At 50.6% G+C, this 24998-nt stretch overlaps 1 protein-coding gene across 2 annotated transcripts in view; it reads right to left on the bottom strand.

Moving 5' to 3' along the window:
* SEMA5B (semaphorin 5B) overlaps positions 1 to 23567 on the bottom strand; it is a 118092-nt gene extending 94525 nt beyond the window's left edge. Inside the window, exon 1 of one of the 2 annotated variants that reach the window (XM_074330886.1) lies at positions 23107 to 23567. The gene's annotated coding sequence lies outside the window, so the exon portion shown is untranslated. Of the gene's footprint in view, positions 1 to 22423; positions 22598 to 23106 lie in introns of those variants that run through there. The other variant, XM_074330896.1, reaches the window with a different exon arrangement.
* Positions 23568 to 24998: the final 1431 nt, after the last annotated feature.

Here is a 24998-nt window from a genome sequence, read left to right as displayed (position 1 = left end):
TTCTTATTTTTTATAAAGATTTTTATTAAAAATATAGATAACATACAATATCATATTAATTTCAGGGGTACACCATGTTATCCAACATTTATAACTAAAGAAGTGATCACCATGATAAATCCAGCAGCCATCTGACACTGTACCATGCTATCACAATATTATTGACTATATTTCCCATGCTGTACATTACATCCCCATGACTTATTTGTTTTATACCTGGAAATTTGGACCTCTTATTCCCCTTCCTCTTTCCCCTCTCTTTTTAAATTTATCAATTACAGTTAACATTCAGTATTATTTTATATTAATTTCAGGTGTATAGCATAGTAGTTAGACATTAATATAATTTAAGAAATGATTTCCCTAACTAGTCTAGTACCCACCTGGCACTATACATAGTTATTACCATATTATTGACTATATTCCCTGTGCCTTACTTTGCATCCCCATGACTATTTTGTAACTACCAATTTGTACTTTTTAATCCTTTCAGCTTTTTCATCCTACCCTCAACCCCCTCCCATCTGTCACCCCGATAAATCTAGTACCCATCTGACACCATACATGATTATTACTATATTATTGACTATATTCCTTATGCTATACCCTCCATCCCCATAACTACTTTTTAACAACCAATTTGTACTTCTTAATCCCTTCCCCTTTTTTCACCCACACCCCCAACCCTCCTCCCATCTGGCAACCATTAAAATGTTTTCTGCAAGTTTGTTTGTTTTGTTTGCTAATTTTATTCTTAGATTCCACATATAAGCAAATCACATTGCATGTGTCTTTCTCTGTCTGACATACTCCACTCAACACAATACCCTAAAGAGCCATCCATGCCGCCACAGATGGCAAGAACCCATTCCCATCCATGGCTGAGGAATATTCCACTGTATATATGTACCACCCCATTTTTATCCATTCTTCCATCGACGGATACCCAGGCTGCCCCTATATCTTGGCCATTGTAAACAGTGCTGCAATGAACACATGGATGAACATGTCCCCCTGAAGTAGTGTTTTGGGTTCTTCAAATAAATACCCTAAAGTGGAATTACTGGGTCCTTGTTTGTCTGTTGTTATAGCCTTCGTTTTAAAGTTTATTTTGTCTGGTATAAGTGTTGCTACCCCAGCGTTTTTTGTTTGCATTCTCATGGAGTATCTTTTTCCATCTCTTTACTATCCATCTGTGTGTGTTTTTTAATCTGAAGTGATTCTCTTGTAGGCAGCATATGTAAGGGCTTTGTTTTTTATCCATTCAGCCCTCCTGTCTTCTGAGTGGAGCATTTAATCCACTTACATGAAAGTAATTGTTTATAGATATGTAATTATTGCCATTTTATTATTCATAATTTTTATCTTTTTTTTCCCATCTGAAAGGAGTCCCTCTAACATTTCCTGTAATACTGGTTTGGTGGAGATCGGAGCAGTGGAGCTCACCAGGCCAATAAGATTCAGATTTGGCCTGTGGGGGGCGGGCTAAACACAAGCAAGATGGCGCCCGCTTGCCAGCTGCAGGGACGGAGCATCCCTTACTGGGAAAATGCTGACTGTCCTCCGGTCCTCCCTCCAAGCCACACACCTCAGTGTCCTCCTCCAAATGTCTCCGAGGCCCTCCGAGTCACTGTCCCTCCGCTGGAACCCAAGGTGAGTGCCTGCAAGTGAGTCTGTGCACGGGCCATTTAAGAGGATGTCTGGGTTTCCCGCATCCTTCCGTCCCACCCGAACGGTCGGAATCCCCACTGTTTTTCACAGTCAGATGTTGTGGGGGCTCCTCTTCCCGACATCAGTACTCTGGGGAAGCTGTTGTGGGGGGCTGGGGTCCCTCACTCCTCCAAGGGGAACTTTCCACAGCCTAGATATCCCTCCTGATTCTCAACCACCACTCGGAGGTTTGGGGCCTGTTCCGCATCTCTGCCCCTCCTACCTGTGTCGTCATGGCTTCTTTATATTTTTAGTTATAGGACTTCTGTTCGGCTAGACTTTAGATGGTTCTCCAAGTTGATTGTTCTATAATTTAGTTGTAATTTTAATGTGTTCAGGGAAGGACACAGGAAGTGTTTATCTACTCCGCAATCTTCTAGACAGGTAACTTTTAAAAGTTACTCTAACTCCAAATAGAAAAGGATGTTATTAAAGCTTTCCCAGGCCGGCCCTGTGGCTGAGGTGGTTGGAGCACCGTGCACCTAATGTGGAGGTCGCCGGTTCAATTCCCACATGGGCCAGTGAGCGGCATTCTCTGCAGCTAAGATTGTAACAGCTCTCCTTGGAGCTGGGCTGCCGTGAGCAGCCGGAAGTTGGTGTGAGCTGCCGTGGGCTGCTGAGTGTTGCCGTGGTTCGTAGCCCTCTAAGGTGCTTGCCTGACCCAGCTGATGCTGCACTGAACACTGAGATTGGGAACTTGGGGGTTTGGAAGCTTGAGGTGGGACCTTGGAGGGCAAAGCCTTCCCCTAACTCCTCACTGCTTTGGTTTCCTGGAGGAACAGGCCCTCAGGACGCTGAGAGAGCCAGGATGGCAATTGGGTATTTGAAGGGAGGATATGCTGAGCCACCCCAGTCCTGGGAACCCACAGGACAATCCTGACCCCCCTTCATGAGCTCTGCAACACGAAATACCCTACCACTACCACCCCAATTCTCAGAACAAAAACAGCCTCTTAAGAGGTGAAAGGGTAGCTGCTTTTCACCACACAAGAGTCTGAGCTGCATTTTCAGATATTCCCACCTCCACCCCTTTGCATCCCCAGGCCTAAACTGTAATGGGATAATTGGGATAAGATATAAAGGAGAACTCCCCACCCAGAAAAGCATGCAGAATAAGAGGGTGATAATTTTTAGATATAAAAGAACTCTCCCTCAATGTTACCCCTGCCCTTTGAGCACGGGAGCAAAATGGCAAGCCAGCATATACTCTTGGGCACATCCTCACCACACACACACACATGCACACACACTTGCTCTTGCCCTCCATTTCCTTCCTTCTCACTCAATATTAGAGCTGGGTAGGGCCTTGCTCCCAGGAACAGAGGGTGGCCAAGGGCTCTCTAAATAGCCCCAAATCCACAGAGTCTGCCCCACCCTCACTCTCCAGGCTAGAGCACAGGGAAGCCAGAGCACAGGTAGGCCAGAGCCTGCTTTGGGGGGGGAACCTGCTTTGGCCATCTCCACCCTCACTCCAGAGCTTATGACATCTGCTAAGCACTCCTCAACTTGAAACCTGGATTCTTCCCCTTATAGATACCAAGGCAAGTATGAATCCAAGTCCACATACATCTAATCAGTGCCAGGCAGTGGAATGAACTAAGGGAAAGGTACAGGAAATGCATAGGCCACTGTCAAAGTGTAATTTCAAAATGCTGTCATATAATTATTTCAGTCATTAGCGAGGGATGGTAAAGCTGGCTCAAAAGAGAATTGGAAGAACAAGGGTTATATATACATCTAATTTCATAAAGTCCAGCCCCTAATCAATAGCAAATTGAAAGTCAAGCAAAAGTACATTCCCAGAGAGAATGAAATAATCTTTGGTTGAACCTGGTAGGTGGGAGTGTGAGGTTGCCAGGACATGCAGTCACCTTTTTGCCAGGTTTCCAAGCTTTCGGTGCCTTTTCTGAACAGCACAGTCCTTGCCCTTCAAGGGGCTTTCCAACACATCGTGAGCCAAGACTGTCACACACAGTATGGTTAAACAGTCCCGGAAGAATTATTGTTCATTCTGTTAGGCATGACAATGGCACACTGGTTTATGTACAATGTAAATAAATCCCTAACAGTCGAGATGCACACTGAAGTATCCATAGATAAAATGTGATGTCTGGGATGTGTTTACAAATATCCCAGGATACACAAAAATTGGGAGGAGAATAGATGAAACAAGATGGGCAGAATATCACTGTTGAAGCACAATTGAGGGGTACATGGGAATTCATACATGGTTCTCTCTACTTTCGGGTATATGCAAATTGTTTTCATGCTAATAGTTAAAACAAGACAACATCCTGTCACAGGCTTATCATCTTCTCGTATACTATATGATTGACTGTGTTCACCGCTTTTTCTCTGACCCCTGCTTAGAATATACACTCCAAGGGGGCGGGGCTCCTTGTCATTGCTTCCCCTGCCAAGCACTAGAAGAGCATCCAGCACCTATAGGCACCGGATGGGTATTTGTCAAAGAATTATTTGGAACGACTCCACCAAGGTGGGAACTGCGGAAGGAAGTTAGATGCTGCAGGTAGAGGCCACACATTTGAAAACCTGGCAGCGGAGAGAAAAGGCAGAGACAACTCAAGCAGCCAAGCTGGGTGCGGGTTTTTGGAGAAGGGCCACATTGGGCCTGTTTGAAGCCAGGAGGAGAGAGGCAAGGCCATCCAAGAGGCAGATAGGATACAGACCAACAGGGCAGGGGTCTCCGTGGGCCCCGGGTTCAGGAGCCAGAGTAGGGGCTGAGCCTCCAGCTGGAGTGGGGGTCCTGCCGCTGCCCCGGGCTGGGTGTCACTGGATGGCCTGTGGGGCAGCACTCTGCCCCCCTGCAGGTGCACTTTGATGTGGCTCAGGCTGCTGGGCAGAGGAAACCCAAGCTTCCCAGTGCTGTGCGCTGCATCAATGCCACCCAGTTTTCAATGAGGCTGTAGAAGATGTGGGCCTCTGGGCCCATGAAGGGGCAATTGCTCTGCAGACAGAGTAGCTGGCAGGAAATCAAGGCACAGCATTTCATCCAGAGATGAAAGGGAGTTTTTACCCTGACTCCTCTCAATGCACCCACACTCCATCTCCACTCCCTGGGAGGTGTTCTCAGTGTGACAAGTACAGGCTTAGAGACTTCTATTTTTTCCCCCAGTTCCTCACCTCCTCCAGGGGAAAAATACACAGTGGGGGTACGTGTAAGGAGATGATGGCCTGTGGGCTCAGAGAAGGGTCTGTGTTATCTCTGCAGGTTTCAATTATCCAAACTTCCCCTTTGCAATCGGACGAGAGAAGGACCTGGGAACACACCATGTATAAACAGAGAGCACAAAATGTGTTCCCTCACCGCTGGAATATCATGTCCTGCCCAACCCCAGCCCTGTGTTTAGCGATTTCCTGCCTCCATTCACATGTATATTCCTGTGTGTGAGAGACAGATAGAGACTGAGAGACAACTGAGAGAATGCAGTTCCATGGCTGCCCCACAAAGGACCCTGCACACGTCCCCTGCTCTATTTCTAGCCACTGAGACTCACCAGTGACCTTGAAATCCTGCAGGGATTCAGGACCCTACTTTTTACGCCACACAGGACATATAAAATCAGGACGCTTTTTGTGAGAACATGCCCCAACTATGCTTTTGAGAGATGGGGGTGGGGGAACCAGGATGTCTTCCCACATTAGCTGTCTCATTAAAAACTCCACACACATTGGCTAAGGTCCAGATGCCAGGCATTGGGCTGGGCAAAGGGACACAAAGATACACGCAGCTCTGTACCCTGGGAGATGGAGTTCAAGCGTGGAGACCATCGCATCACTGCAGCTGTACAGGTGGCACCAGGCACTGAGGGCAAAGCAGAGAGAGGTGCCTGGGGTTCCCTCCCTGGATGTCCCTAAGATTCACCTGGGGAACCCTAAGATAAATACCAATGCCCAAGTCCCACCTGGACAGATGGAATCCCTCTTTGGTGAGACCTGGGCTTCAATAGTTTTAAAAGCCACCTCCAACCCCCCACACACACACTCGCCCCGTACACCCCCAGTGATTCCAATGTGCTGCCAGGGAGGAGAACTGTTAAATTATATGTCCTCTCCCAAAATGGGCACAACAAAGGAAAACGGGAGACGGCCCAAGGGAAGTGCTACAGCTTGAATTTTTGCCTCCCCACCAAAGCATGGCACAGCAGGTATGCGGGGCAGTGACATCCCTCCTCCAGCCAATGCAACCCAGGATTAGAAGGGAGTCGCTTGGGCTCCTTTCCCCACAACCTAGACCTCTAGACAGCAGAGGACCAAGAAGTTGTGCTGCCCCGGAGCCCAGAAACACCCTGTCCCTCTCTTCCTGACATTTCTTCTGAGCTCTATTCTTGCCTTTTTTAAAAACACCCCAGTGTCCAGAGGGATGAGAAGGGACGCACCCCCACAGAGTGCTGTAGGTACTCAGGGAAGGGAAAGGCTGCTGCTGCTAATGGTGGGCCCTCTAGCTGGGGGGCTTCAAGGCCAACCGCCCAGGTCTGAGAAGAGAGGCAGGGCTTACCCTGGAGGAATGGGGAAGAACCCAAGGAGGCTAGCTCTGCTGGGTATGGGGCAGGGAGCCCTCGGCAAGCCCGGAACCCCAGGGCTCAGGGCCAGGGCATCGAGAGTCCCAGGCTCCTCACACTGACCCCAGAGGCTGTGCACTGACAGGACAGAGCATGGAGTCTGCAGTTGGAAACAAGGGTTTGAAACTGCCTCTTAGTAGATGTGTGGCCTTGGGCACATTCTTTCCAGAGAATTCCTTCATCTCCAAAATGGGTATAACAGTGCCAGACTCAGAATTGCTTGTTACGGGTGTCAGAATTCAATGAGATCATGTACAAGAAAGCAATTAGAATGGTGTCTGGCAGAGGATTCAGTGAATGGAAGTTGCAGCCTCTGGGAGAAGAAAATAAAGATGTGAATACTCCTCTGCAACAGTAAAGCACGCCATTAAAAATGGGTTGTATCAATACCGTCATCATCATCATTTAGCCCAGAGCAAGTGAAGGTGCATTACCTGGGACTACAAAGTGTGGGCAAGCAGCCGAGCCTATTCCTGGAGACATGGCAGACCCTGTAGACATGGCAGGCAGAGGTGTGGGCAGGGCTCAGCAGACTGCACTGGGACTAACTGGCATCCTGCCCCTCCCAGGAACCGTTAGCTCTTAGAAGGCAAGAGCTACGCATTATTCACCATCTCTCGAGCAGCCAGCACAATCCTGGCCCATGGTGAGGGCTCAAGTCTACAGTTGTGATTATTGGTCCTCCAGTCAGTCCGAGGTAAAACTGGAGAGGCGGATAAGCAGGTCAAGGAATTGAGTCTGTGAACTCGAAGAAGGTTGCGTCTGTTACACTACGGTGAGAGCTGTTAGAGCCCGAGGACTGAGCAGGTACCACCACCGGCGGCCCGATCCTGGGCACCAACGCCAGCCTCCACCTTCTCTTTCCCACTCCGACTCTTCCCTGCTGAACATGGGCCCACAGGTGGCTGCAGGAATCCTGTCACAGAGATGCTGCCACGATTCTCCACTTCACTGCAAAGATTTTCACCCACAGTGTAAACATTTCGCAAGGTTTTAACTAAGAACCAGGCAGAATTTTGGCACAGCCCCCGCAGAGCAAGCCCAAACAGGAGAAACACTGGTTTGTTTGGTGCCTCGAAGGATGGATCACCCTTGCGCACAGGCCACCCAGCAGCTCGAAGCCCAGCCTCCAACCACTGACCGCCACACCCTGATAAAAGGCACCAGGTTGAATCAGACCCATAAAATGGGACTCCTTACCACAGATAAAACAATCGGAGACCTGCAGTGAGTAGCGTTAGCTTTCTATCTGTGCTTTTGAGACGTGAGCTTCTGCAAATCCTTTCACCAGCCTCATTACCCCACATCTCTGACACAAATACAGGGTAGGATTCAGGCTGTACATCTGGGCTATGCAGCCACGGACGCCAGGTTATTCCCTCGAAGATGGGAGTAGGGACACCAGTCACATGGACAAGCTGTCCTGGGAGCCTGTCCTCAAGTGGGCAGGCCCAGAGGTCAGTGTTGAATGCACAGAAGGGCGTGGGTGGTTAGTAAGCCCCTCTCCTGGAACTGCTTGGCCCTGTCCACTGCAAGCCCTCACCTGTCAGGGCTGCAAGGGAACGGAGAGAGCCAGTGAGATAGGGAGTGTCACCTGGAGCCAGTTACTTAACTTCCAGAGCCTCAGTTTCCCCATACATAAGATGAAGGAGCAACTCTTGGATGGTCCCCTGGGGATGAGGGAGCACGTGTTTAGAGAGCAGCATGTCAGGCCTATTGAGCATCCAAGACACAGTCACCCCAATCTAGCCCCCTGGTCACACATGAGCATGCTCAGGGTTGTGCAGGCCCAACACAGGGGACTGTGGGACATCCAGGGTTCAGCCCGGCCACTGATTTACCCAGATGTCCTGTACATATAAGAACATAGGAGGTGGAGTCTGGACTTTTGCCCAAGAATAGGGGGTCTGAATTTAGACCAGGATGAGAGGCGAGGCCTTCGTAGGGCGGCAGACTCTGCTTCAGGCCTCTGTGAAATGAACCTCCCACAACCACCCACCCACCCCAACATACACAGGCACACATAGCCTGTGACTCACAGTGAACACATCCATCCTGGGGCTCGGAAAGTGCCCAGGACACAGGCTCCTGACAGAGGTGCGGGCCTTGGAGCAGTCCCTGGAGGGCTCAGGATGGCACTGGAGGCTGTGGCCCCAGGGAGGTCACAGAAGAGGGACCGCCTAGGAACCAGCACAGGGCTGGGCGGGAGGATGGGGGGTGACCAAGGTTGTGCCATGGAAGGGTAGGATGGCTTCCCAGAAAAGCTTTCCCACCACCTCCTGAGGACACAGAATGACCCAGAGAAACCCAGAACCCTGGGCCTCCCGGCAACGACAGCACTTCTGAACAACATTCCATCAGAAAAACACTACATACCCAAGATACTTGAAACCCCTAGTTTTCAACCTCCTTTCCATCATCAAATGCATTTCCTTGGTCCTGTCTGGCACTCCTGATCTATAGGTGCCTGCAGGCAGGCATCTAGCTACTGGGAGAGGCCCACTGTCCTGTAGAAAGAGCCTTTGCTTTGGCTTCACTGTGCCCTGTGTTCAAATCCTGCCTCCACCTCTACCTCTATGTGGTTGTACAATGTTACAGAAGTTTCTTAACCTCTCTGAAGTCTTTTTCTAATGTGCAGTTGGGGGATAATCTCTCCCTATAGGCCTCCCTGAGAACTGAAATGAGAGACTGGTGCATAGTAGGTCCTCACACGTGGTAGCTGTCCTTGAGACTACAAAGCGGATCCCTCAGCATGTATCCCTGGGGCGGGAGCACTCATCCACCTCGGGGCTGCCTGTGCCTTCTGCCCCTCCCCACCCCCAGCCCACCCAGGCCCCGAGCCGATATGGAGCCCTCTCCCCTGGTCCTGCCCTCTCAAGGAGAGGAGTTTCTGAAGTGGAAACTGCTTCAGACATTTAACCCAGTGTGACAGTCTCAGAGCAATCCTCTCTCCCAGCAGGACCAGGCTGTGGAGTGTAATTAAAGCCATGGGTTAATTAGGAGTGGCAGCCATCTTGCCAAGAGCAGCCCCTCACAGCTGCTCATCCTGCATCCAGAGTCTCAGACGTCCAGGATGCAGGAGCCACAGCACCGCCCCTGAGGCCTTGGAGTCGTTGTGTTCTCCACCCCTCCACCCCCGTCCATCTCTAGCTAAGCCACGCCAGAGTTGCCGTCATCAGCTGTGATAATTTCCCTGGCAGTTCATACTCAGGAAGCTTTTCCTGCAGTCTAACTTAAATTCTCCTGTCTACAGCTTGACGGAGGGAGGGGGGAGAAGTGACATGAATGTGAGTTTGGGCTTCAAGGAAGGGGCCCTGAGAAGTGTCCCTAAGAAGGGCAGAGCCTTGAGGCCTCCCGCTCCAACCGTAAGGAGACGATGGTGGGAGCTTCCTGCAGGATGGAGCCGGGGTGGTGGAGGCAACGTGATGGATGAGGGGAGAGGGGGAATGGAGAAGCGCTGAGAGGCAGCTGGCCCACGTGGGTGGGAAGCCTGGGATTAGCTTACTAGTTACCTAATATCTCTGTGTCTCAGTCAGCCCATCTGTAAAATGGGGGTAAAAACTCACACCTATTCTTAGGGCTTTCATGAATTAAAACACACAACAGCTTTTTAAATGGCCTGATACAATATAAGTTCTCAGTAAACTCTAGGAAATCATAACATTCCATCCTCTTTTGGAAATTGCTCAGACTCCTAGGACTGCTTCCTTCCCCGTTTCTCTCAGACGCACTCCTTCTTCTCCATTCCAATGGCCTCACTGCAGTCCTGGCCCTCGTCCCCATGTGCTGGGCCCAGTTTGTGACCTCACCTCCCCACCCTCCCCCTGGGGCTCCATCTCCCCCACTACATCACGCTCCAGCTCACAGCTCACCCATCCACTCTACAGAGGACCGGTTTGTTTGGCAACAAAAGTACCTCAGGCTCTTAGGTACTTTTCCAAGTGACCTGCTTTACTAAAAGGAACTCATTTAATTCAGTTCTCACGACCACCCTCTGAAGTAGGTACTATGGCCACTTTACAGATGAGGAAACTGCGCTTCAGATAGGAGAAATAATTTGCCCAAAGTCACGCTATGAGCAAAGGGTAGAATTCAAACGCAGGTCTGTGTGGCTCCAGGCTGCCTTCCAACCAGACTCCTCAGCAAAGCATCTGAAGCCTTCAGCACCGAGTGCCTCTCCCTGCCCCCGATCTCGCCCGATGCATGTGCCCGCCCACAGCCAGTCCAGACTGATGCATGCTCCTCACCTTCATATACGCAATCGCCTTCGTGGAGTCAAAGAGCAAGAATAGAGAGGAGAGAAGGAGAGACTTTTGGAATGAGAGGAGTCTGGGAAAGAGAGGAGCTGGAAGGGAAAAGCATGCTGAGAGGGAACTAACGTGGTGTCCACACATTTGGGGGACTTCTCTGGTGGGCCCTACGGCTCTGTCTCCAGCGTGCCGTGGGATTCCACAGTAAAGGAAAGAGTGAGAGGAGGCCCAAGCCAGAGGCTGGTGAAAGGACTGCTAAAGCTCCAGCTGCTCTGAATGAGTTCAAGCCACTTGGCCCCAGCCGCACATCCCAGGGACCCGGAACATGCAAATGAGGCTGAGAACAGCTGTGGGGAACTCGCAGGAATCCTGACAGGATCCTGGCAAGCGCTGGAGGGGCCGGGAGGCCTCAGACAGGCCGCACAGTCCTCCCTTCCAGAAGGGGTCTGAGGTGGTTTCTGCAAACCACAGAGAGGGACAACTCGAGGTGCCGCCTGAGGAAAATTTCTTGAAGAGACTACAAATGAAGGGTGGTGGGCACTTGTGAAAGGCGGCTGAGATCACAGGCAGACAGTGTGTGTTCAGTAATAAAGTCCTGTCAGGCAAAGCTCATCTCCTCTGTTGACAGGGTCACCAGACTGGCAGACAAGGGAAATGGGGCCCCATTGATTTTGAAAACATCTGACAAGCTCTTCCTGAAACTGTTGCGTACAAGCGAGAGAAAGGAAGCTAGAAGGTGGTAGAATTAATGGGCCGTGTAGCTGGTCGCACAACAGTACCCAGGGGGCACTTACCAGAGGATCAAGTCCCCTTGGCAGGAAACGTCCAGGTGCGCATGGTAAGGTGCTGACCTAGCCCACTACATGCAACATCTTATCAAACCCTTAGACCAAAACATGGGAAGCACTTGCCGCTGGGGGCATCAGCAGATATATTGGAGGTCGGACACAACATCCAAAATATCTCAATCAGCTAGAGAGATAGACTGAACTTAGACAGGATAAAATGAATTAGGGAAAAATGCGGAGTCCCAAACATAAGAACAAAAACACTACAGCACTGTTCTGGGTTGAACTGTGTTTCCCAAGCTCATACATTCAAGTGTTAATCCCCAGTACCTCAAAATGTGACCTTTCTTGGAAATAGGGTTGCTGCAGTTGTCATTAGTTAAGATGAGGTCGTACTGGAGGAGGATGGGCCCCTGATCCAATATGCCGGGTTTCCTTGTCAAAGGGGTAAATTCGGACACAGACTAACACACAGGGAGATTGCCATTCACAGAGGAACACAGAGATCAGGGTGGTGTTTCTACAAACCAAGGAATGCCAAAGATTGCCAGTAAACCATCAGAGACTAGGGGACGGGCAGGGAACAGATTCTCCCTCATATTCCTCGGAAGTAACCAACCCTGCCGACACCTTGATTTCAGACTTCCAGCCGCCAGGACAGTGAGACACTACATTCCCGTTGTTCAAGCCACGCAGTTTGTGACACTTTGTTACGGCAGCCCTAGCAAACTAGTACAAACACAAGGTCAAAATTGGAAGATAGGGCTGAGTCACAGATTATGTTAAAGAGACCTGGGGGTATTGGTTGGCTGTAAGATCAGTAAAAGTCAGCAGGGCCAAGTAGTTGCCAAAAATAGCCAGGGCAGAATGGAGGCTGCATTAATAGTGGCTGTGGTACCTGTGTTGGTGAGGGCGTGCTGGCCAGCATCCCCTGAAGGATGGGGTTTTGTCCTGGTGTCCTCAATTTAAGGCCAGTGGAAGGGCGTTCAGAGTCCTGTGCCTAGAGATGATGATAAGTCAGAGGAGGACAAATGGAAGTAAGGAAGAGGTGGAAGGCAACTGGTCTCCAATGTTTGAAAAGCTGTGGCATGGACATGCCTGGGTTTGCCTGAAACGGAGGAAGAGGGGAAGCCAATAGGGAGAGACACAGACTTCAGAGAAATATAAGAACTTTCTATTAGACATTGTTGACTAAAAATTGAATGGCCCAGCTGTGGGCAGATGAGCTTTCTGTCTCTGAGGAACTCAAGACCCCACCAGCTGACCCCTCTGTAGGAACGTGTACGGGTGACTCCAGTGTCCTGCAGTACCAAGAAAGGGCCACTCCTATTCCGCACCTGGCTCGACAGCAGCAACTCAGGCTTCTTTCCCATTTAAACTGAGAGGCTAGCACAAGGCGTTTTGGCCCCAAGGCCTTTCACTGATGGCTTTAGCAAATAAAATTGCACGCTAAGGGCAATGAGTCTAGACTCGGTTTGGTAAGAGCCGAGTCCACTGGAGGGACGAACCTGCTCATGCTCACAAGCACAGGGGTCCCAGGAGGATGAGGGGTGGGAAGGAAAGTGGCCCTGGCTCTCCACTGTCCAGGGATGGAGGGAACTGGCAGCCCAAGAGTTAACCGATCCCTCACTTGAGGGAGCACCGCGCTGGTGGGTGCCATGAGGGATACAAAGGAGCCTACAGCCAGGCCTGTCTCCAAAGGGTTTGGGAAGACAAGCTTCTGTAGGAGAGGCAACTCGATGCTAATGAGATGGTTCTTCCCAGGAAGACCTGAAGCACAAGCAGTGAGCATCTACCTTAGCTCTGCTACTTCGTTTCATCCTCCCTCAAACTCATCCTCCCTCCTTTTGCAGTACGAAAAGGAGACACGGAGAGGGAAAGGAACTTACACAAAACCCACAACCAAAAACCAGTCCAGCTGGGTTTGAACCCAAGTCTGTCTCATCCCCAAGCCCACGCTCCTTCCACGTTTCTACACAGCTTCCCAGGAAAGGACTGCAGGTTGTAGAAGCGCCACGAGCACCCAGCCACAGAAGGACCCTCCCAGTGAGGTCTAAAGCAGTGTCTCAAACTTCAACATGCGTCGGAATGGCCTGGAGGACTGGTTGCGGCACAGGCTGCGTGACCCCACCCCAGAAGTTGCTGAGTCAGTAGGTCTGGGGTTCAGCCCGAGAACTGTCGCATTCCTAACAGGTTCTGGCAGTGCTGGCAGCTGCTGGTCAGGGACCTCACTTTGAGAACCACTGTTCTATAGCAATCAGGAAAGGAAGCCGTATCCTCCAGACTCAGAGCCAGACAGAGGCAGAGGTGTGCAGCTGGGCTGATGGTGTCCCCGGGCAGGAGGCCCCAACAGCGTCTCAGGCAGCAGGACTGCCTGCCAGGACTGCTTCACTAGAACCCACCTGGATGGGGAGATGCTCATTCTGAAAACTCCAGCTTCCTGGATTTTCCACCCTGGAGTCTCCTAGTTCTCCCAGGCTGATGTGTTCTCTTCTACAGGAAGTTCTGCTGCTTCTGCAGTCAGCCCTCAGGACCCCCCCCCCCCCCAGGGTTTTCTCCCTCCTTCAACAGTCTGCTTTCACCAGACCTTCTGTGCCTGGGTTTTCCAACCCCCTCCTCATGCTGGACGCCTTCCACTGAACACACCTGAGTTGGTCAGGGTCCCTCTAATATCCATGCCCAGAAATGAGGAACAATGACCAGGGGGAACCTAATCTGGACACTGCACTTCTCTCAGTGCCCTATAAGCCTATGAAGTCTGCGCACAATTAAACCCCTCAGATCTTTTACTCAGGATCTGCAGCCAAATCAAGGCGGCCCCACCCCCTTGTGAACTTGAGTAATTAATTTCTGCAATCTAAATGCAACTTTCCATCTGCCCGTTAAATTTCATCTTGTTGGTTTACACCCAGCATTCCAGTCTGTTGAGATCATTTTGAATATTCCGTCTTTTATAGGAGCTGCCCGTCATAGCCTTGTCATCAACAAATCTGATAAACTCGCTTACTCTAGTTTCATCCAAGTCCCGGATAAAATGTGCAACTTCATTTTTCAGAATCTCACCTGCCACAAACCATCTTCCCCCTTGGAATCGCTAATCATATCATAATACCCAAAATCAGACTTCCTACAGTCTAGGGAAGGTCTCTGGGCATGTCATTTCTTTCCTTGGCTGTTATTAACACCAGGCTGACATGGTGGCTTTCGTCTGAGCACTGTCGCATGACCACCTAGTTGTTGGTCATGGTCAGAATCAAATCACAAAGACCATTCGGTTGCTATTTCTTTACCTTCTAGGCAATGACAATGTTACAGAGACAAGAATGCAAAAATGTATCCGATTCTCCACTTTAAACAGTATTTGACATCCAGCAGAAGTCAGGCTGCCTATCCCCCCATCATTACTATAGCATGCCGCCCTGACAGCTTTATAATCCAGACTGGGAAAGTAGCATCCAAATTCTTCCGACTGGGTGGAGAAGCTGTCATAGGGATATGTCATAACTTGGACCTGCTCTGTTGCAAGGCATGCTGGGATCTTGGCAGCTGGTCAGTGAGGAGGCAAGAAATGTTTTCTGGCATGGGGTCCCGGGAGAAAGGGGTGAGGACAGATTCAAAGAAGTGAAAAGGAAAAGGGGGCCTTGATGAATAGCATCCCCATTCTTCCGCCATTCATATGTGAGAACTGCCCTTCTTCTGCTGGAGAAAGGCACAGTACATGTCCACGGGGTGCTGATGGAGTATTTGTGAACAACTCGTTAATACCATGAGGCCAGGATAGAGAAAGGTACATGTAGTGGTTAAATGTGTAGGCTCTGAAGCCAAACAGTCTGGATTTACATCCCAGCTCTACCACTTACTAGCTCTGTGACCTTGGGCAAATTGTTTTTATCTCTCAAGGTTTCAGTTTCCTCATGTGGAAAGTAGAGACAAAAATAATACGTGCATATAAGGCACATGAGGATCAAAAGAGATAACGCATGTACAAAATTTGGCAGGCTGTCTGGTACATAGTAACAGCTCAATAAATAATAGCTGTTATTATGGAACAATAGCTTGAAGGCACTGAGTGCTGTTTGTTCCGGGGCTGGAGGAACGAAGAGGAAAAGGCTAAGAAGGTGAAGGTGAAGGAAGAAATTAAGACTCTGGGGGTTAGGGGCAGCAGAGTAGTGGAGCTCACCTGACGTGTGGAACCGACCTGAAGGCGGAGCCTAGGCACAAGGTCAAAGATTCAGACCTTCAGGTCAGGGAGGGAGAAGCAGCCCCTTTGAAGCCGCAGAAGAGGTCAGTGAAAACAGTTTGTTTCTCAGCTCTGAATACAAAATTTTTTTATTGATATAGGAAGTCAGTCAAAAATTATCTAAATGGTCCATGTTAAAAGAAGCATAAATACTCCACTCCTGGCAACTTGTTTTGAGCGGAAAAAAATCATCCCTCACACAAAGGTTTACATACAAGGATGTCTGCTGCAGCGTTATTTATCGTAGTACAAAAATGACTCACAAACTACATATCCAACCCACAGGGGATTCACTAAATAACTTACAGAACAGCCACGTGATGGAACACCAGGCAGCCATTAAAAAGCCCATTTTAGAAAAATACTTAGGACTTGGGAAATTATCACAATATATTATTAAATGAAAAAGGATGGTTGCAAAAGAGCACAGACGGTGCAATCAATTTTTGTCGTATACATATCTAGAAGGAAATATGCAAAAATGTTGAACGAATGTGTATTATTAGGTTGGTGCAAAAGTAATCGCGGTTTTTGTCATTTTTTTTAACCCTTTAAACTGCAATTACTTTTGCACCAACCTAGCACTTTTATAAATGTTTTTTAAGAAAAATGACCACAAAGAAGTGACACAAGAAAGGAACTCCCATAATCCACTTATGATAGAAAGTGATTACATGCAGACCACAGGACCACAAGCAGTAGCTATGATCTGAACGTCAGGAATGACTGGCTGTTGGCGAAGAGACGGCACTGCCACTGGGGTGAGGCCAGGTGGAGCCCAGGGAAGATTTAGGACAGTGGCTCTCAACCCTGGCTGCGTGTTAGAAGCTGCAAAAATACCAATGCCCAGGTCCACCCTCAGGGATTCTGACTTCATTATGGTCTAGGATGGGACTGGTCATCTCTATTTTTTTCAAAGCTCTTCCAGTGATTCTAATCGGAGCCAGTGACTTAGTGTTGAGCTGGACCAAGTTCCTGTTACCTGCATAGAGGACCTTGTTCTCTAGAAGAAGCCCAGCGTGCAAAGGGAGACTCACTCTGGAAGCTAGAGAGAAGCTGAACGGGAACAAGTGGCCCCAAGGCCCTTGCTCTATGCAGGAAAATGACACTTAGTCGGGGACATTCACAGAAGTGCTCCTTAGAGCTGACCTGTTTGGGAGCTTTTGCCACAAGGACACGGCTCTCCACTTAGACTCCTGATGGGGCCAGCTGACTCCACAAACTGCAAGTACAGGTGGCTCAACAAAAAGGAGAGGGGAAGGAAACCAGGATCTTGGGAAATCTACAGGGACCAACTCTGCAGAAGCCTGAGCTAGTGGTATTTTCCTCTTCTGTCCTGCTTTTGGGCAGAAACACACTCTGGCCAACAGAGCCATGTGTCACCCTTATAGGCAATCCGCTTTGGGTGGATGAGGCCTCTCAGAGGTCTCCTAGTTTCCCCCAGGCGCCTGGCGGGAAGAGGAGCAGAGGGAACATGCTGCTGGAAACAAAAGTTTGTATTAAATGATAAGATCTCCCCCAGACTTTCACTGCAGGTATAGAGTTACTCAAGGCACCAAAAGAAGGGAAAGAAGAGGCCTGGGCCGGGTGCTTTACACACTGGATGCATCCATTCCTGAATAATTAAGAGCCAACTGCAGCTCTTTTGTAGTTCCTAAAGTGGGTCTCCTGACTGGCCTTCAGGACAATGACCAGGGCAGTATGGAGGCAGTTTTGACTCAAGAGGACCGGTGGGGTTGGCAAGTACAGATGGATCTAAATTGTTACTCCACCGGTCATTTCCCTGAAGTTTTCTCCCCAGGGGCAGCCTCACATCAACTCTGGCAGAAGAACAGAGCTACAGATAATCCAAAATACTGGATGCTCAAACCATAACACAGCTTTGCAATGCGTTGCATCTATGTTTATAGGTGGATGCATGTCAGTATATTTACCCACACACACACATACACGTATAAAGCAATATACAGCAGATGTACCTTCCAAATGATGTTTGGCTCACATGAAGGCTAAAAGGAAAAAGCACTCTCTGAAGACGATGTGACTGGCAACCAGGTGGGTTACCAACAGGAGGGCTAGATGGTAACTTGAAACTAGCCTGAGACTAAACACCCCCCATAAAGAATCCACAAAAAAAGGGAATGAGCCACTCTTGGAAAATCTCCATTCAAACCACTGGCTTTGAGGGCCAGAAAGGGCCTTTGGGTTCATCGGACACCTCATTTTCATAGGTGCGAGTATGAATTTGGCAGAAGCGCTCCAGTGGGGAAGGCTCCCTCGGTTCCAACCCAGCCTCCTCCTTGGGGAATTTAAACCTATCTCCTCTAATTTGATCCTCAGAGGACTGGCAGAACAGATGGTCACCAGTCATACTCCAGGACCAGCTCTTCCTATCACAGAAGAGGCCAGCCAAAGATATTCTTGGTTCAAATGCAAAGATACTCCGATAAAACTGACAGGACTTCAAATTCAAATGAGTTCCAGGTGCACATCTGATTAAGTCACCCTCAATAAACGCAGATCGATGAGGGCAGTGTCACGGCAGGACTCAGCACACACAGCACTGACGGCTACGCTTTCATTTGCTCAGGAAAAAGCCCAATGGAACCCTTGTCCTGTAGTTTTAATTCAGAGAGTGGGGGAGGATGAGCAGCCCAACTGCTGGGAAATGTCCTCAAGGTCACTTTCCCAAACCCAGTCTCTGTCCCAGTGGTCCCTCCTCCAGCTTCCCCCAGTGCCCAGCAGCAAATTGGATAGGAAACCATCTTTTTTCCCTTCTGTTCCACTCCAAAGCTACCAAGCGTAGCAATTTCTTATTGGTAATCCCCTGACTAGTGTCAGAATTAAAGAGTGCATTCTGCAAGGTTTATTTTTCATCTCTTATACTCACGAAAGCAAAATACTAAAGAAGGGAGGGAAAGTGACATGGCAGAGCCACATAACATTCAGCACCACCTCCCCAACCCCCCTTCCCTTTCGGAACTCTGCTCCCAGCTGGAACTTTTCCCTGCCACTTTCTGGCATTCAAGCCTGTTTGTTATATGGGAGATTTCTTCAGAAAGAAAGTCTTGGAGATTCCTCCATCAGAGACAGAGAATGGCATACACAGAGATCCCTTTCCAGCTTACCCATCAGGGAGCCATCTCCTCAGCTGAAGCAGATTGTCATTAAACCAAAAGTCGGAGAGAGGGAGGTTCACAAAAGTATAGCACTATGCTAGTGAAATTCCGGGGTTGCCCACACACACTGTAAAAGAAAGGCTCATTCAGTCAATTCAGTGCAACTCCATTAGTCAAGATGCTTGCTTTGGCCTCTTGTCATACATTACAGACCAAGTTAGTTAAGCTTTGTCATAAATTTGAGACCCACTTAGTGATGGCTAAACTCAAATACAGAGATCTGAATGTGAAGAAAGCCCATTCACGTGATGTAGCTATTTGCAATACACACTCACACGTACACAATACACACAGAGTCACCCGTTGATGGAGACATAGGCTAGTAATCAAGGTGACTGGATGAGGCAAAGGATGGTTCCAGGACCCACTGGGGTTCAGATCCTGAAGTATAAATAACCAACACTCCCTCCCAACAGTTCTCACTCCCAGATCTTCGGGTGCCTGGCTTTGCCTCTGTCCACACCACAGAGACAAGGCACTAGCCCTCTCAGCCCTCCCCGCCAAACCCTAGACCCCAAGTCCTTTAGGCAACTCCACGTTAATTGTCAGGTCACCTAGACAAACCCACCAGGGAAAGCAAATAAACAAAAAAGACAGTCAATTCCATTACCGAAATTGAGGCAACGCTAGTAATTGTGTTCTCCTGGTCATGCTGATTCACCTACATCCAGGGAGATCAGAGACATGTCTTGTCTGCTGTTGTTTCCATTGCTTTTAGCGCAGTGTCTGGCACATAGTAGGTACTCAGTAGATGAAAACATGTGAGTTTATTGTCAATGTTGGTCTCATTTACCTCGTACTCAGGCAATGACAAAGCTAACACTTTAGGACCATTGGGGAACATCTGACTGCTGGGGATATGGGTGGTGGAGCATCCGAGCTCAGCCCTGGGTCTTTTAAAGCAATATGACATGGCGACAAGCATTTCTAATCAAGGATCTTGTCTTTGGCCTTCTGTGTCCATTCTATCACCTCAGTCCTCAATGGAAGTAGTGAATTGGTCAGAGTTACTATCTTGACTTTCCCTGTGGGATATAGGAGGGCGACCAAGACTAAGTAAAAACAGGAATGTCATGGTCAATGTGAATTACTGGACCCGACAACATCTTCTTCCCAAGCACACATATACTCCATCCACCAATCAGCCTTGCCAGGCTGCTCCTCCATAAATGTCTGCTATCCCTCTGCCCCCCTGCCAGGGGCTCCCCTTCCCTTTTAGACCCACACTGGCTCAGGGCTTTATATTCCTTGGGATCCTCAAACATGCTAGATGAGCTTCTAGTCTTTTCTCATCCAATCCCTGCATAAAGCTTTACTATATTAGGGGGAAGCAAAAAGTCATGGTTGGATTTTTTTTTCTTTTTTCTCTTTTGTAAAGAATAAAATTGGCTTATAATCACTGGGTTCCAGGAGTGGAGGTGGTGGGAGGAGGGGCAGGAAACCTGAGTGCCAGTCCTTGTTCTGCATCTGGAACCTTGTATCAATTGATGTGAGATGCTAGATTTCTATAAGACAAGATGGCTCGGCGACCTCAAGGAACTCATCATCTCATAGAAGAATCCTAGTGGGTCCTGAGAGTAAGGGTGAGCTGGGGAGTCCACCAGGTCAGAGGTAGAACCAGCCTGTGGAGTGTTCCAATCAATCCCCAAGGAGACCTGATAGTAATGTACACACAAAGAGATGAGATCACGTCTTAGAATTGTAATTTCTTGATTGGTAGGTATAGGAGTTCAGAATGCTCAAGGGCTACACATTGGTTTTGTCAGGACCATTTAATTGACCAGTTTGCCTTTGAACACCAACTTGTCCCCAGGCCAGCCACTCTAACAGTCAGCACACAGTTACCTGCCTGCCCTCTGTAGGCACTGCAGTTTGTGACTCCCCTGACATATCAATCTCCAAGCCCTCTTACAGCTTTGAACCTCCATAAGTGACTAACAGAGGGGCTTTAGAACAATCCAGGAAGGGTACCCCAAGACACAAAAGCTTCTGTGATTCCTCCAATCCAGCTAAGAGGTGGCAATCCACAGAACCAGCCTGGGTCTTTTGGCTTCTCTGCCTTTCTGGTCTGGCTCTAGAAGCAAGCGCAGCTCTCAGTCCCACCTGAGGCAACAAGCTCTCTTCCCCGGGTCTTCTCCTAAGCCCTAGGTCACCATTTGGCACTTAAGCCCTTGCTGGCTTGTACTGCCTGTGCATGTTTCTGTTCATGTTCTCCCTCCCCAAACACACACAAGCTGGGGGATGTAGCAGCCTCTCTGTGCATGGGCCTCCGCACTGTATCTACCAGCACCCAGCACAGCACGTTACACACACTAGGTGCTTAAGAAGTGTTTGCCGTCCACAGTGATGAAAATGCTGCCTGTTGTCAGGTCTGGAGGAGGAAGGCTCTGGCATGACTCCCTGGAAAGAGAACAGAGATGGAAGATCTGCCACCCCCTCCCAAACTGGTGGTGGTAGCTATTGATTTGCAGAAAGGAGTTGCCCACGCCCACACATACACACACCTTTCCCAACCTGGCACAGCCAGAAGCAGCCCTTCTTCCTGTGCAGTCTCCCAAAACAGTTCTTCCTGCCCTATGGGTGACTCACTCTCTCTCTTTGATATTTTATCCCCCTTCCTCCTCCGTTGGGAATCTAGATTTGGGGCAGGGTACTGGAGGTTTTTTCCAAGCTGCTTCTAGATTAATCTGTCCCCCCTTTCCTAGCGAGGTCCATTTCTCAGCCTCAAGTTCCCCTCTGCCCCTTCCTCAAGGTCATCTATCCCGGTTCAGATGAGGTGAGAGGCTACTTTTGAATGTCAAGAAGAAATGGGGTGAGGGGGTGAGGAGGAGGGGAAAAGAATAGCCTAAAAGATGAGGGAAAGTGGGGGTGGGGAAGACTGGGAGGCGGACATGGAGGGCTCTGAAGAGAGGCGCCTCTGCCTAAGCAGAAGAAAGAGGCCCAAGTGTGGGGGGTGGGGGGGGGGTGCCTGAGAAATGTGGAAGAAGATTGGATTCTCTAAGGGAGGAGGGAAAATATGGCGGGTGAGGCCAAAGAAGGTAGGGTCGTGTTGGGGTCTAGATGCAGGCAAGCTTTCAAACCGCCCCCCACCCCCACCCCCGCCTGGCCAATCCCAGTTGCGCTGGCTCCCGCAGAGCCAGGAAAGAGCGCGTCCCGAGGGCGGGCAGCCCCTCCCGGCTCACGCCGCTGTCGTTCCCTCCGCGTAAAGCCTGGAGGGGATCGCAGGGTGGGGCACGGTCCGGCGATTACGTCTCCGCATCCAAACTGGGGGCTCACTGCAGCGGGGCGGAGCGGGCCCAATGACCGAGGACTGGGCACCGGGGATGGCGAGGAGGCAGGAACCGCGCTTCAGGTGGCTCCTCCTTGTAGTTTAAAGTTTGCAGCAGCCTAAGGAGCCGACTCTGCCCTCCCTCTGACACTGGCCCGCAGCTCCGCTCCGCCGGGTCGCTTCAGCTTCGCCCTCTTCCTCCGCGGGTCCAGCCCCCACTTCCCTCTGGGCTCCCGCCCCGCTCGGGTCCTAGATCCCCTCTCCAGTCTCCATCCCTCCCTGTGCCCGAGCGCCCCCCGCTCCCTCCCTCCGAGCTGGAGCTCCAGCACGACGTGAGCGGAAAGTAAATGGGCAGCCCCAACCACAAAGACAAATTGCCATGAGAAAAATAAATCAAGAAATCACCGTTCGCGTCCCGGTTCCCGCCGCCGCACCCCTCTCCACTGGCCCAGGCGGGAACGCCCGGCACCGGGGCGGCTGCGTCTGGGGCCTGGCAGAGCAGAGTTTGGACTCCGCAGGGCCCTGCCACGGGAGGGGGACGGGGAAGAATCCCGGCCGGGGCCCCACAGGCAGCGGCGGAGCAGGGATGTCCCGGAGCGCGAGATTTCACACGCGCGCAAGCCATGCGTTCCCACGCGCCTCGCCGCCCACACTCTCCCTCCACCCGGTTTACTCGCGGGCTCTCGCTCAGCCTCCATCTCCGCGCCAGTATCAGCGCCTCCTCCCTGCTCTCTCCCAGCCTTTCATTCGACCGTCCCCTCCTCCAGGCCCGGGCCCGGGTCCCCATCGCTTCTGTAGCCCAGACGTGCCGACCGCGGCCATGCGAGGGCCCTGTGCAGCCCGACCCAGAGCGAGCGGGCGGCGGGAAAGCGGAGTGCCGAGGGCGCCCAGGCCGAGGTGGCAGAGGGCGGCGCGGAAGCCCAGGGACCCCTCTTTCCTACCGCCCGCAGCCTCGTCATCTAATTCCAACTTGTCAGCCCTTCTGGGTCCCCACTCCCTTCCCACGCCTCTCCCCACTGAGTTGCTGAAGTTTGCAACTTGCAGCCCCAGCCCGCGCAGGGGAAGCTCCCCAGGCTCCCGAGACTCACCTCCGGGCTGCGGGCGCAGGTGCCCGGTTCCCGGTGGCTCCCGGGTCCAGGAGCGATGGAGGCGAACCAGGAGGGCGGGCCGCGGGTCTGGAAATGGGGCGGCCGCGCAGAGTCGGCCCCCCGGCCCTCGGCTCGGCGCTCGGGTGCAGTCCCGACCTGGGTCCGCGCCCACTACTCTTGGGTATCTCCAGCAGCCGCTGGATGCGCGGCTGACCCGCCCGGCTCCGCGGAGCTGGGCTCTTGCAGCAGTCCCCGCGCTCCAACTAGCTCCCCACCGGGTGCGCGGGTGAGAGCCGGTAGGCGGAGACCTAGGCATCTGGAGAGAGGGAGAGAGAGGCGGTGGGGGAGGAGTTGGGAGTCAGAGGAGAGGAGGGGAGAGGGAGCGAAAAGGAGGAGGGGGTGGAGGAGACCTGCCGCGGCGGGCGCATCACCCGCCAGCCCCCAGGCGCGCGCACGAGCGCAAGAGGGCGCCCTGCATCTCCAAGTCTTCCGCTCGGCGGGATGCTGGGCCCTCGCCTGCCCAGTGTGTCTTATCCGGAAGATGGACAGAAATCCCGCTCCTCAGTCGGCAGTGGAGCTCGAGACCCTGGTCTCCGAGCACTTGCTACCCTTTGCCACATCCTGCCTTACGGTCCTCGGTAACCCCCATCTCGAACATGACTTCCTCCCGGGGTCAGCCTACCCGAACCCTACCCACCCAACCTTTGGGGCCTGAAGATAGTCTCCCTTCCCCACCCCAACCCGGGCCCCCCGTTCCCAAATTCCCCAGCCTGGTTAGCTAGTGACTATCTTCCTGCCTGTGTATTTGAAGGAGGAAAGAACCGCTTACAACACAGGGGAAATACGGTATAAACTGCAGTTGAAGGGAGTGGGCTAGGCTGCTGGGCTGGACTGGAAAGCCAGAACCGGCCGGATTAGGGTTAATTTTACAAGCTGCACGGCCTTGACTGAACCTCTCCAAGCCTCAGTTTCCTCCGCTGTAAACTACAGTTGGTAATACCTAACCTACAGACCGATTTGAAAACCAAGTAGGGGCTACCTTGAGTAAAATAACACCAGGAACATTGAGGGGTGGGGGGGCATCCAGGAGATTAGCGATCCTGGGAGGCGGTGACTGCTCTGAGCTGAGAAGGGAAGCTCCGCGCAATCACTTCGAGCAAGCCTGCATTGTTGACTAGTTTAATATCAAGTGTTTCTGATGGCAAGAAAGCGGAGGGAAAGAGAGGGGCAAGCTTCAAATCCTAGCTGCCAGAGCTGAGAAAGAGACATAAAGGGAGCCCTCTGCTGAACAAAAAAGGTATTAAAATAAAAAAGGTGACCTAAGCAAAGAAAATGAAAGAACGAAGGAAAAAGACAAAGGACCTGAAAAATTAAAGCCCGAAGAGGTGTGATTTTAAGAGATAAGCAAGAACTGTGAAATAAAAACAGATAGCTTGGAAGAAGGAAAACACGAAAAGACTCTCTACAATATGCCAGAAAATGAAGAATTAGTGAAGCACTTTACATAGCAAAATTCTGGGTAACGGAAATTCCAGATAAAGTAGAGACAGTAACAGCCTCAGAGAAACACCCCCCAATACACACACACACACACACACACACACACACACACCACTCTGAACCAAGGTGAGAAGCAGTTTGACCAGGATGAAGAGAGAGAGAGAGAGAGAGAGAGAGAGAGAGAGAGAGAACATCTAAGCAGGGAGTTTATGAGATACTCTAAAAAGGAAAACCGTGCATGATCTCAGAAATAAAGAGTTTCTAGGGCAACAGAAATGCTGAAACTCAATATGTGCAGAATAGAGAGGAACTTGCAAAGGTAAGGCACACTCTGGACCAGAGGAGAGAGATGTAAAGAAGAAAAAACAAAAGGAAATAGGTGCGTCAGGGCA

This window comes from Rhinolophus sinicus, linkage group LG01 (genome assembly GCF_036562045.2).
Source record: "Rhinolophus sinicus isolate RSC01 linkage group LG01, ASM3656204v1, whole genome shotgun sequence".
NCBI classification, from domain to species: Eukaryota; Metazoa; Chordata; class Mammalia; order Chiroptera; family Rhinolophidae; genus Rhinolophus; species Rhinolophus sinicus.
Note: the sequence above shows the minus strand (reverse complement) of the source record. Positions and strands in the feature narration are given on the sequence as shown.